The sequence below is a fragment of the Oryzias latipes genome, chromosome 1 (genome assembly GCF_053564925.1).
Source record: "Oryzias latipes strain Hd-rR chromosome 1, Olatipes_Hd-rR_3.1".
Classification (NCBI taxonomy): domain Eukaryota; kingdom Metazoa; phylum Chordata; class Actinopteri; order Beloniformes; family Adrianichthyidae; genus Oryzias; species Oryzias latipes.
In genome coordinates, this window is record NC_136237.1 from 28238762 (window position 1) to 28251338 (window position 12577).

At 40.0% G+C, this 12577-nt stretch overlaps 1 protein-coding gene and 1 long non-coding RNA gene across 5 annotated transcripts in view; one reads left to right on the forward strand and one right to left on the reverse strand.

The window, feature by feature from the left end:
- Positions 1-12577, forward strand: part of LOC101167770 (3-hydroxybutyrate dehydrogenase, type 2) — a 57160-nt gene that overhangs the window by 14916 nt on the left and 29667 nt on the right. The window lies entirely within an intron of this gene.
- LOC144994566 (uncharacterized) lies at positions 1346-10960 on the reverse strand. 2 transcript variants are annotated; one of them, XR_013658130.1, is made up of 7 exons: positions 10788-10960; positions 8040-8165; positions 6127-6194; positions 4312-4480; positions 3728-3850; positions 3387-3511; positions 1346-1974 (listed from the first exon to the last, which is right to left on the reverse strand). It is a non-coding gene; the product is annotated as an uncharacterized LOC144994566 (long non-coding RNA). The 2 variants fall into 2 exon arrangements; XR_013658129.1 differs by having other exon boundaries at positions 10639-10799.

Here is a 12577-nt window from a genome sequence, read left to right on the forward strand (position 1 = left end):
AAACTAAAATTAGCCCAAGTTCACGCTGCGACTTTTGGTGGGACCAGTGCCATTTGAACGGCATCCTTCCCCTTTCTGCTTGCAACAATTCAGCGTGTTGTGGACAGAGGTGCCACTTGAAAATGTTGCTGTAAAGTTGAAAAAAATGTGCTGTGTTTACTTTATACAAGATATTGGTGTGCTCATCTTTTAAGGATTTCTGTCCACCAAGATGGCGGTGCTCTCCTCCCATGAGGAATTACGTGATGTCTCCTCTAGTGATATGTGCCTTAACCGTTCACATATGTATTCTGAACTCAAAGGAAAATGAAGCAATTTCCACCCACACCCTCTCTCAGAACCCCAACCCCTCGTAGAGCCACTCCCCAGCCCAGAGCCCCACCCCCTCCCAGAGCCCCACTCTGGCCCAGAGCCCCACCCCCTCCCAGAGCATCGTTCCCGCCAAGACCCCCACTCCGGCCCAGAATCCCACCCCCTCCCAGCGCCCCGCTCCCGCCAAGACCCCCACTCCGGCCCAGAATTCCACCCCCTCCCAGAGCCCCGCTCCCGCCAAGACCCCCACTCCGGCCCAGAGCGCCATTTATATGGCATGGGGCGCAGGGCAGGGCCAGGGAATTGGCCAGAATACAATGGGAGAACCAAGTGAGTTATAAGTTTTTGCTCAAAAACATGACATTTCTCTTTAACCAAAGTGCATTTTAAGAATGGTGCACTCGTCACAAAATACTCATTAAATTAATTAAAGTTTCAATACTTTTGACTGTTTTTTCTCACAATTGTAATCCTTTGCATCCTTCTCACATATGATACGCCTCAATTTTCCACGATATATATATATATATTTTTAAAGAAGTAAAATTTATAGTTACAAATACTCTTAAAATTGATTTCAAATGAAACACACACTTTGCAATTGAGTCTTTTTAGAGTTTTCATCATTAAACTTTTTCCATTAGACTGACTTAAGTAGAAATGCTTTGTGTAGGCACAACGTTTAAAATTTCACGTCATTTTCTTATTTAAACAATTTTATACACGGAGATTGTTTGAAGTTTTTTCTTGTGAAGTCATATATTGATTTTATTCTGTTGTCAGTTTCTCCTTCGGAGGCTCCTGGCCTTGGCCAAGAATCAACGGGAGAAGCGCCGCCTGATCCGCATATATGGCCCCAGATAAAATGGTGGTGAAATATTATTGGATGTTGATCAAAATTAATACATATATATTTAATCTGCAACTTTTTTTTTTGGGAACAAATGGGGTTTAAGTTTTTTTAAGGCATTAGTAGCAAGATTACTTTTATAAATCTTATAAAAACCGCCAAACAATTAGATTAGACTACATGTTTTTCTTATTCTTTTAATTCTGTTTTAATATAAAAATATGCGGTGAATAATGCACATTAAAGTTGAACACTGACTTCCTAGTGACATGAAAGTTTATGTGAAAATTCTAAAAAAATATATAAATTGACTTTGAAGCAAATTGTTATATAGTTTACTTACAATAAAAAAACATGCTCAATAGGTTTTTTGGCAACTCTAAATTGTCCATAGGTGTGATTGTTGTGAGTGTGAGAGTGAACAGTGCGATTGTGGATATTCTACCCTGCGACAGACTGGCGACCTGTCCAGGGCGTCCCCTGCCTTCGCCCACAAGTGGCCGGGATAGGCTCCGACAGCCCCGTGACCCCGAAAGGGAAAAACGGAATAGAAAATGGATGGAAGCTCCCCCTGCCCGTCCAGAGGGCCAAAGAGAGTAGAGTCCACATACTGGACCGGTTCATGGTTCCGTCAGAACTCAGATGTTCTCTTTGTGTTTTACAGAAGTAGATCCTGATGGCCTGCAGAGTTCTGTCGTTCCAATGTTCTTAGCAGCAGGGTTGTTGGGGTGCATCGTGTGTAGTTTGGGCTTCAAGCGTAGCCGTCTCACTGACTGTGGCTCTGGAGCTGACTGACCTGGAATCTGAAGATGCTGAAAAGAGAGATTTAACCATGTAGCCATTTATTAAATATAATCTAAAAATGAATTAAGCAACAGAACAAAAGAGACATTTTTTATTCCTGAAAATTAAATATTCTATATTTATGTAAGAAAAAAACAGCATAGATCTGAATTAAGTGCTCTCTGTAATAATTCTCTGTACTGTTGTGAGTTAAGCTATTCAGTCTTTTACTTAGAATTCTCTAAAGACAAAGCAAGAACACGTGAACATGAATGATCAGTTTTTATCATTTAGCCTAAAGTGTCGTTTCTGTACTGTACTTGGTGGATTTACTTCTTATATTAAAAGAAAGAAAAGAAAAACGACCTTTACTGAAACAAACTAAAGAGCTTTTTTTAACCAGTAAAATTCAAACGTAATGATTAAAGCATTTTATAAATGAGTTTATCAAATGTAGATTATTTCTCTGGTAGTTGATTCAAACTATATATTTGAGTCTAGGGTTGTGCCGATGGACGATGGGTGACTGACATCCCGATGGAGAGAAAACATTGTGAATGCCACGCCCCCGCCACGTTGCGAGTCAACACCATAAGCCGCGGTTACATGTGCAAAATATCTTGATCGGATCAATGGTCGGATTAGAATTCAACCGTGTACATGGGCCCAGAGAAATGTTTTCAGAATATAACAAACATTCACATGGGTCACACTTTAGGTCGGAATAAATCATTCGCACATATGGGATTACATATCAGCCAAAAATTGAAAGGGCGTAAAGACAACTAAGCGGGCGTATTCAGGAACTGAGTGAGTGAACCTTAAAACCGTGCTGGCGCAATCTTAACAAAGCGACCCCGTATTTTACAAGTGAACGGCTGAAATCCTAACCGAGCGGTGATCTTGCTCGGTCAATTCTCTTTTGCGCCCTCACCTGGATTTACGCTCGGTGTTATGGGGGCGTTTTTGTCACTTGGGGGCGGTATTCAGGGGCGTGTTTGTCACTTAGGGGCAGGAATCTTTCTGGTTGATCTGATTGGCTAAAATTTGCATGTCAAGCAGTGGGGCGGGACTTTCACTTTGGAACTTTAATAGAAAAGGAACGGCGGCTGTAACGTGGATGTAAACTGTAACAAATGCGTCTAACATGTGAATTTCACATGTAACAAAGCACACACACCCCCCCCCCCCCCCCCCCCCATCAAACACAAAGCTGTAAGTCCGCGCCCCGCCGGTCCACTAGACTAGTTAAGTGCGGGAGCAGACTACTGCTTTTCTATTTTGTTTGTTACTCTTTTTGTTAAAGTCCCTTCCCTCAGTTTGGACTGGATCATCGCGGATGAGTCATTACTTGGGTAATAAAATAAATAAAGTAAAATAACGAATAGCAATTATATAAGAACGAAAAATAAAAAATAGCCCCCCCCCCCAGGTGTCTCACAGGCCAGTCCACGGTTGGTGTCGGCTTCTTCTATTCCTCTCTTTTTAGAATTTGATGATAGTTGATGTCTTCTGTGCTATCCTATGGGGTCCAGATGACGTGATCCTTACATTGACGGGTTATCCCTAGCATAACACAGGTGGGTAAAGGTGAAGAGCATTTCATTTAATCCATGGACACCAGTGAAGATCACAAATCGTTGAAGAAAAAGGTTCAGAGCACTGTCTAGTGGGTCTAGATGACCCCACTCCCAATGTCAAAGTGCCTAGGACAGCACAAGGGTTACCATTCAAAGTACTTACTAATAATCAAACACAACAGCTGAAAGAATATTTACTCACATTTATCTTAATTCTTGTACAAATCCTCCTCTTCCTCCTTTTCTTCAATCTCATCTGGACTCTGGGAGACAGACTCGCCTTCTGCCGTGTCGGCTAACAAGCTCATGAATGCTCCACTGGGTCCTGTAAAGTTGTTTACATTTTTACTGTATCTTCTACATTTTTATTATAGCAACCACTGCTGCCAAATTATTTTTGTTTAAATAACAAAACTTTTTCTTTTATTCTTAAAAATGCAAAACGTAAAAAAAGGTTACAGCACGCGCTGCAGAGCCACTGACATGACAACTAAGAACGCACGGATCCGATTCAACAAGTTGTTTAAGGCAATATGCTGCAAACTCTTTGTTAAGTTGTTATCTTACATGTTCATCTAAATGCACAGACATTTAGATGACTTCAATTTTAAATTTGATTTTCAAAATCAGTATGTGTCTTTAAGCACAACATTTCAAATTCTATATATGTAGAGCTTCCGGAGCTTGTAGTCTCAAAGATAGCTAGCATGTTGAAAAAGTGTGAGCACCCCTGTTCTAGAGTGATCCAAATCTGTAAAATTAGAATTTGAAGTCAAAAAGACAAACCTCTGGAGATACTCCAAAGTTGATGCCAGCTCCGGTGGATGGTGGATGTTGAAGGTTTAGTAGTTTGGGAACATCATGCATAGCAGAGAGATAAAGGAAGTATTGTTGGCTTGCACAACAATTCCATCCAGACTCAGCATGAACTTTCTTGCAGAAAGGCAGGAATGCCCTAAAAATGAAGAAAGAGTATGAAAAAAAAAGGATGTCAGTAAAAAAAAAGGTTAGTTTTCTATAATAAAAAAGAAACAAGTCTACCCTCTTGTTTAACAGTACTTTGATCAGAATGCTTAAGCTCAATAGCCTAAACCAATAAATAAGCACGGATCACAAATCAGATAATGAATTAACTCCCACTTAAACTACTTTTTTTCTTTTGTTTGACAGTACCGCGAATTAGCCGCAGCTTCAGCTGTTTTTGATAAAAGTCCCATCCTTTTAACCGTCTCCACCAATCATTCTTGGAGGCTTAATCACACGTCATCAGTTTGACCAATCAGAAGTTGTTAAAGTCTTCACTTCCTTGTTCTGATTCTGCTCATAAAGTCTCTCAGTTCGAACAAAAATACCAGCTAAAGCTAGTCTTAAGCGGTGTAGCTTTACGCGGGATCCGGTGTCAGACCGTAGAACAAGTGAACAAAATAATGAAGCTAAGAGCAGTGATCTCCGGCCGTTTTTGCACTACATCTCCCATGATGCATTGGATTAAATTGACAGTGTATCGGCACTGCAACGAGTTTTCCCTGTTAAACGTCTTGAAACCACAATGAACACACATCAAGTAGTTTTTAAGTCTTCTTGATGAATTCAGAGGTCAACGGTTTAGTTCTCCTTCAAGGTTTGTGTTTATTAACAGCCAAACATCCCAGAGTTTGGTCCAAGTCATCTTTCTAACTGAAACACTTTTCTAATAAGGTCTGGATTATTTTATATGTTAAACTTAGGTAGAAGTAATAACATTTAAGAAACAGAATTAAGGTGAAGTGGCCAACAGACACAATTAATCTAAATTAAAACGGTTTAATCCTCTAAAAAAAAATTTTTTTTGTTAAAGTTTTCAAAGATTATCTTTGATTAAGACAAAAGAAAAACGAATCAAACTTCAACATGTTCACCTTTTGTGTCGCTACAGAAAACATGTTAGTTTTTTTGTGTGTAAAATTTATCAAACATATTGTGATAAAATTGTTCAAAAATTACAGTTGCCTTTGCACCAACATTTAAAAAATAAATCACTATTTAGAAAGAATATATGTGTTTTTTGTGAGGTTACATAAAATTGCATGTTTATAAACTGAAGGGAAAAACAATTACCAGGGTAAAATTTCAAATAATTTAGTTAAAAATTATTACTGAAAACTAACTTATTACAACTTTTAGAGAGAGAAAAACAGCTGCAACCTCCAGCTTTTTCTGCCACAATTATCACAAAAATGCACGTGAGACTGTGGAAGGACTTTAGATCAATGCAGACTATAGACTTTCTCCTTTTTTCATTTTTGGATGCTGGTGTGCCGCTGAGTTTTTGTCAGGGATAAAGTGTGCCGTGGATCAAAAAGGGTTGAAAATCACTGCCCCAGAGTCCAGTGGCGGCGTGCTTTACACCACTCTATCCAGCGCTTTGCATGGTACTTGGTGATGTGTGTCTTGGATGCAGCTGCTCTGCCATGGAAACCCATGGCATGAAGCTCTCTGCGTCCTGTACTTGGACTAATCTGAAGGTCACATGACTTTTGGAGCTCTGTAGAAATTGACTGTGCAAAAAGTCTGCGATTTCTTTGCACTTTAGCATCCACTGACTCCTCTCCATCAACTTACGTGGTCGGTGGCCGAGTTGCTGTTGTTCCCAAACTCTTCCATTTTGTTCTGATAGAGCTGACAGCTGACTGTGGAATATTAAGGAGACAACAAAGTTCACCACTGGATTTGTTGCACAGGTGGCGTCCTATGACTGTTCCATGCAGGAGTTCACTGAGTTCCTGAGAGCGGCCCATTCTTTTACAAATGTTTGTGAAAACAGTCTGCACGTCTGAGGGCTTGATTTAACACACCTGTGGCCAGACCAAGTGATTCGGACACCCAATTCTAGATTCTGGATGGGTGAGCAAATACTTCACTTTACGTGTTGTAGAATGATTATTTGTATGTGCGTGTGTGGGAGCGCACAAGTGTGTTGGGGGTGCGTGTTGATTCTTCTGCAGCGGACCGCTCTGGAGCTCCAAGCGAGTTTCACCTGTGCTCTGTGGTACACACATCTTCTCAGAATATTATATACTGCCCAGGTATAAACGAGACTGCAGACACATTGTCACCTTTCCAGTAGAAATGAAGCCTGACACCCATGAAGAATGCGGGGCAGGAGGCTCCGCCGTTATTTATGCATAAAATGTGCTGCATAAAATAGTTCCCAAACAAAACATGTAGTGATATTCATCAAAATCTAATTGTGCGCATTCAGTGTTATGTAATGAAAGAGAACAGTAATAACCCCACCCCCCCACACAAAATCCTCAGGCGGGCGGCCGTGTCGCGCACTTGAGAACGCATGCAGCTTGTAATGGAAATTAATACAATGGAAATGAATAATTAGAACACAGTAAATTTGTCGTATTTCCTCATGAGACTGAAACTTCTGTTGTAGAATTAATGAGGATGTGTGCTTCTGAAACCGCACGCCTAGTAGAGGGAGCGCCTGAGTAGAAGGAGCGGGCTGCGTGCAGCATAGAGGCAGTGACAGCCGCTCGTAGCCCAAGATGTGAGAGGGACGGCGCAGGGAGAGAAGGACAAGTCTGAACACAGGACTAGCAGAACAAGTTAATTATCAGCAAAGATGAATGTGTTTTATGTGTTTATTATAGTTCCAGTCATGCACCATATGCAGAACTTAAAAAAAAAAACGTTCAAAGAAAATGACCCCCTAGCTATGTCACAAACAAGCTTTTTTAAACTGCACCACAAGGCACCAAGAACATGATTTTCCAATTGAGTGGGTCTTTAAAAAAAACCTTGTTGGGTGTTTTTAACATGTTCCTGTAGCCTGTTTCTCATGATGGAGACTATATATACAATAGTTTAAGATTAAAATTGCTCTTGTGTTGCATGAGGAGCTGCTGAAAACCCGGTGTTTGAAAAAGCGATGGGCGGGAGAAAGTCCTCCACTCAAATTCTGAATTCTCCATTTGCAGACAAAAAGATCCATGTTGGTCTTCATTTTTCTCATCTCAGCTGTCATTTGGCTCCAAACTGTACAGCTGGCTGCATAGCTCCAATATTGTTCACCATTTTTTGCAAGACTAATGTTAGCTTTGGCTTAAAGTTGAACCAAAGGGTTGATGGGAAATTAGCAACAGGCTAACTTTCGGGTAAACAGTTCCGCCTTCAACTCAGAAGCAAATTTCTACTGAGCTCCAGCTGCTCTGCAGAACATACGTCTTAATAAACAACACAGGCATTAGATGTTTTATTCAAAGCAAACAGACAAGTTGTTTAATCAAACTTAAGAGAAGAAATTACTTCTAAAAAAATATGACCTATGTATTTCTTAATCCATACATTTTGTGAGTTGCCCTACTAAAACTGCATATTGGTTTATCACCATTTACAGGTTGATCAAACAGATTGCAGATACAAATAGTGAAAAATACAAACATGCAAAAAGAAGTCACAGATCTGTTTTACCACCATCAAACATTTGCACATGCCAGTGTAAAAAATTAAAATGGATTACTTACCGCATACTACAATGATTAGGAGTCATATTCATGTCATCTGTATTTACTTCTTCTGGAAGGCACACGTCATCCACATGGAAAAACATTGCATCTTCCTTTTCCTCCAAGTAGGCCAGCAGAAGATCACTGCATAAGTGACATCAGCAGGCTTAGTAACGGTTTTGGATTGAACACTACACACATATTTTCAAATGCACATATTCTATGTTTCCAGGACATATAAGCAGTAAATCCATCCCATTAATTTGTTTTAAAACCACTCACTGGTCATGATACAGAGCATCCCTCCTTTACGTGGTCTTAAAATGACAAATAAGCTCTTTGACAGCATGAAGTTAACACTCACACAGGTCAAAAACACATTTCAAATCAGTGGCAACACATGAAGCACTAACTTTAAGTCTGGGAAAACTGTGAACCCCATAAAAATGGGCCTTAAAAGCAGCATATACATACTGAAATTTTCAGATGAGCCTGCTTTATGCTTCCTACTAGACGTGTAAGCAGTGAATGATGATTTTTGAACGTCATGTCCACAACCAGTTTCAGATGATGACATGCCGGACCTTTAATGATCTTTAAATGAGATACAAGGTCTTTTACAGTAACATTGCACATAATGAAACTGCACACTTTAAAGTTAGCAAATAATGGCTGTAGAAACGGTCTGTGGTGCGGTCACATTGTGAATGGGATGAACCCTGCTGACCCTGGCTGGAAGTACAGGGCTCCAGACTAACTTTTTTCACTAGGAGCACTGTGGCCCCTGAATGAAAATTTTAGGGGCACAACCTGAAAATTTAGGGGCGCATACCGTAAATCAACATGCAAACCAGATCTTCTAATTTCCACTGTATTATAAATACACTAAATAAAATAAATAAAGTAAATAAATACTTTAATTATAGATGCAAAAATTACAATCTGCTTTTTCAAAGTCAGTGTCAGATTTTATTCTGCACTTTTGAAGATGCAACAAGAAGGTAAACTGACAGCAGCATCGCTGTCATGACAAAAAAAAATAGTAAACAATATACCATAAATTTAGAATAAAAAAAGTTTTTAGTAACAAGTGATTACCGTAATAACCTTTCGGTCATTTCACAGTTAAGAACAATACTTAAATGTATGTAAACATTAGGGGATGGAAATTCATGTTGGCGAAACCAAATAGGTGCAGCCAAGATGCACAATAATTTGAGATCACCCAGATGGACGTAACGCTGCACAGATCACCTGGTGTGAGACATATTTTTGTTTTTGCTCTAACATCACCTGTCAATCAAAACCAAAATATCACCAGAAAGGGGCGGAAGCAAGACCCCAACCTGACCAAACACAGCTGGAAATTTAGTACTGAACTGACTGAAAGCTGCCCTACAGACTACAAAACAATGCATTATGGGACATGCGTCCTGATGGGTTTTTGTAGTTCACTGATCAATTAAAATAATTTAAAATACCAACTGATTAAAAAAAGGCTACATACATCACAAAACATTGAAATAATTATAAAAGATGTAATATCACAATATTACTTAGGGGGAGAGGCATAATTATTAAATTGAATGTTAAGGACAACTCCAACTTCCTGTTGCAGCTTCGCCATCATGCCCCCCCCCCCCCCCCCCCCCCGGGCGCTGGTTCATCTTAAACACGTCTATCGTTGCATTTTCCACACGTGTTTTAAGTGCGTCTAAGACTAAATCGTGTTGTCGCTCACACGTGTTTATGTTCGAGCCCCGTTAGCTGTCACGCATGTAGGTGTGGGACATTTATGCTCCTCAGCTGACCATCTCCCAGCCGTGCATGAGAGCCGTGGTTTGCTTCGCGAGTTTGAGACCCCTGCTGTACACTCTGGCACTGGTATACTAGCCGCAGGTCGAAAGAACGAATCAATAGTTCGCTAGCTGTTCATAGCTCAGACGCACATATCAGGTTGTGATGATTTGTCTCCGTTTCCTTCCCACAGACGTTAACGCGCACTCGATTATCTCTAGGCCCCGCCCCTCCACATATTTTAGCCACTTGCAGTGACTTTCCCTATTCTTCTCACACGCATTGGCCGCCTCAGGCATCACTCAATGACATGCGAGTGTGCGCTCGCGTGTGCTCCAGTCTCACGAGTGTGTGTGTGTCTGTCTGCGTGCGTGTGGGCTCGCGTCTCATTTATGATTTCATTGCTCATTTCATTGATCATTGACGGGCCGCTTCCACGTTTAATGAATAAAAAAATACGGAGGGTGGGGGAGGCAAATTTACTGGTCGCGCATGTGCGACTGGATGTAAAATTCAGTCGCACAGTCTCAAATTTTGGTCGCAAAATGCGAGCAAATGGTCGCAGTCTGGAGCCCTGTACAAAATGTCTACCCACAATACTGACGCATTGGAAATAATATCGAGGCTCATATTCCTATTAACTCTGTAATGCAAGAAATACCCCTTCAATATGTACGTTTTTATTACAAAAAATACAAGTTATCATTTTTAGAAATTAATAATTACTTTTACCGCCACACTGCGAGTAGCCCAGAAGTCTGTACGTACGGAGCTAGCTTAATTATGCACCTGAGTTGGAGGAACGAAGTAGCAAACTTACCGTGCAAACTCCAAAGTTTTTACTTGAATCTTTTAAAGACAAGCAATATGAATGTTGAAGATTCATCCCATGGATTGTTAAAACACAGAAAACATTCGACAGTCGCTAGTCCAAAGTCTCTCGTTCTCTGCACTTCTCCCGCCGCTTACCGTCTCCTGCCCGTTAGTGACGTCAGCCACAGCGTTTTCCCTCCCACTGTGTTCAACCAATCAGAAATCTGTGTCACTTGAGCCTGTGATACAGTTTGAAATTCAAATCTGGTTACAACAGGCTTCTGTTAGTTCAATGCTTCTCGTCACCCCAAGTTTACAATTGACATTTTGATGTTTGACATTTTCCATCAATGTATTCTTTCTGTCTGCCTGTCACTTAGTTGGTGTCAGTATTGGACATAAAGACAGCAGGTAATGCAGGAAAACAGCTGCACTTTATGAGATCATTAATAAACAATCCATCATTTAAAAAAAGAATCAGCACAATGTTTTTTACCTATTTCTTCAGACTAAAAAACGTTAATGTTTCAGATCATTCATTCATCATTCATTTTCTGTACCGTTTTTTCCCTTTCGGGGTCACGGGGCTGCTGGAGCCTATCCCGGCCACTTGTGGGCGAAGGCAGAGGGACATCCTGGACAGGTTGCCAGTTTGTCGCAGGGTAGAATATCCACAATCACACATCCATTCACTCTCACACTCACACCTATGGTCCATTTAGAGTTGCCAATCAACCTATGAAGCATGTTTTTGGATGGTGGGAGGAAGCCGGAGATCCCAGAGAGAACCCACGCATGCACGGGGAGAACATGCAAACTCCACACAGAGAGGTCTCATTGATGTTGTTTTTCTTCTTGCTGTGAGGCAAGAGCGCTAACCACTGCGCCAACGTGCAGCCCTGTTTCAGATCATTTTACATGTAATATTATTTATTAATTGAATTATTTTTCTCTGCATCAAATGGTTCAGTTGATCTAAATGTTTCTAGTTTAAATAAGGACCAACAGTTTTTTTCCTTTCAGGCACTTTACGCTTCTTCTCTGTTTTAGACTATAACAGGGTTTCTGTGGCTAAATAAAGTTAATATTTGTTGAAAGTGGATTTATATTGCTTTTTTCTTTTGTTTTTTTGTTACAAAATACAATTTTAGGTTTACTTACACCATTTTTTTAGATACTAACCTAATTTATTGTCACCGCCGCGAGTGTATGTGTGGGGGGGAGGTTGTGGGGGGTTAGGGGGGCGCAAAACATTTTCTTTTTCCTAGGGGGGCTTGGCAAATAAATAATTATAAAGCACTGTGTTAGTTCAAGATGATGCAGACTAAAATCAAGAAAAAATATATATTTTCAGCTTGTGAGGCTGCATGAAGGGTGATTTTTTTTAGGACAAAGATAAATGAACTCAAACTGCCCCCCCCCCAGTTGTTTTATGTATTTATTCTTTTTAATTATTCATTTTATTTGTTTGGTCCAATACACAATCATGTTTTTTGTTTACTTTAAGCAGATCCAAATTTGATCCCAAATGTCCTTAATTTAGTTCAGACATCAATCTGTTAAATTTTTTATACACACCACCACATACGCATGTGTGCTCTTGTGTGTGCGTGCATGTGTGCCAGTGCATGTGTGTGTTTCTGTTTATCTAAACCTAGCATCATTGACCCAACATACATACTTGTTCATTTATGTTTATCTAAGCAGTCAAAAGAAAAGTTTATTAAATCGACATTGCAACATTGTCTTGAAACTTCATGTATTATAAAAAGTTTCAAAAAGATGTCTTGAGGACATGAATGTCTAAATGATTTAACTTTTCTCTCTTGAAACTGTAATTGAGTTACGTATATGAGAAGAATGAGAAAACCAGATTAGTCTCAAATGGTTCTCATTTATGTCTAAGAGACGTAAATGAGACAGAATCGAGATCTCATCTTCAATTT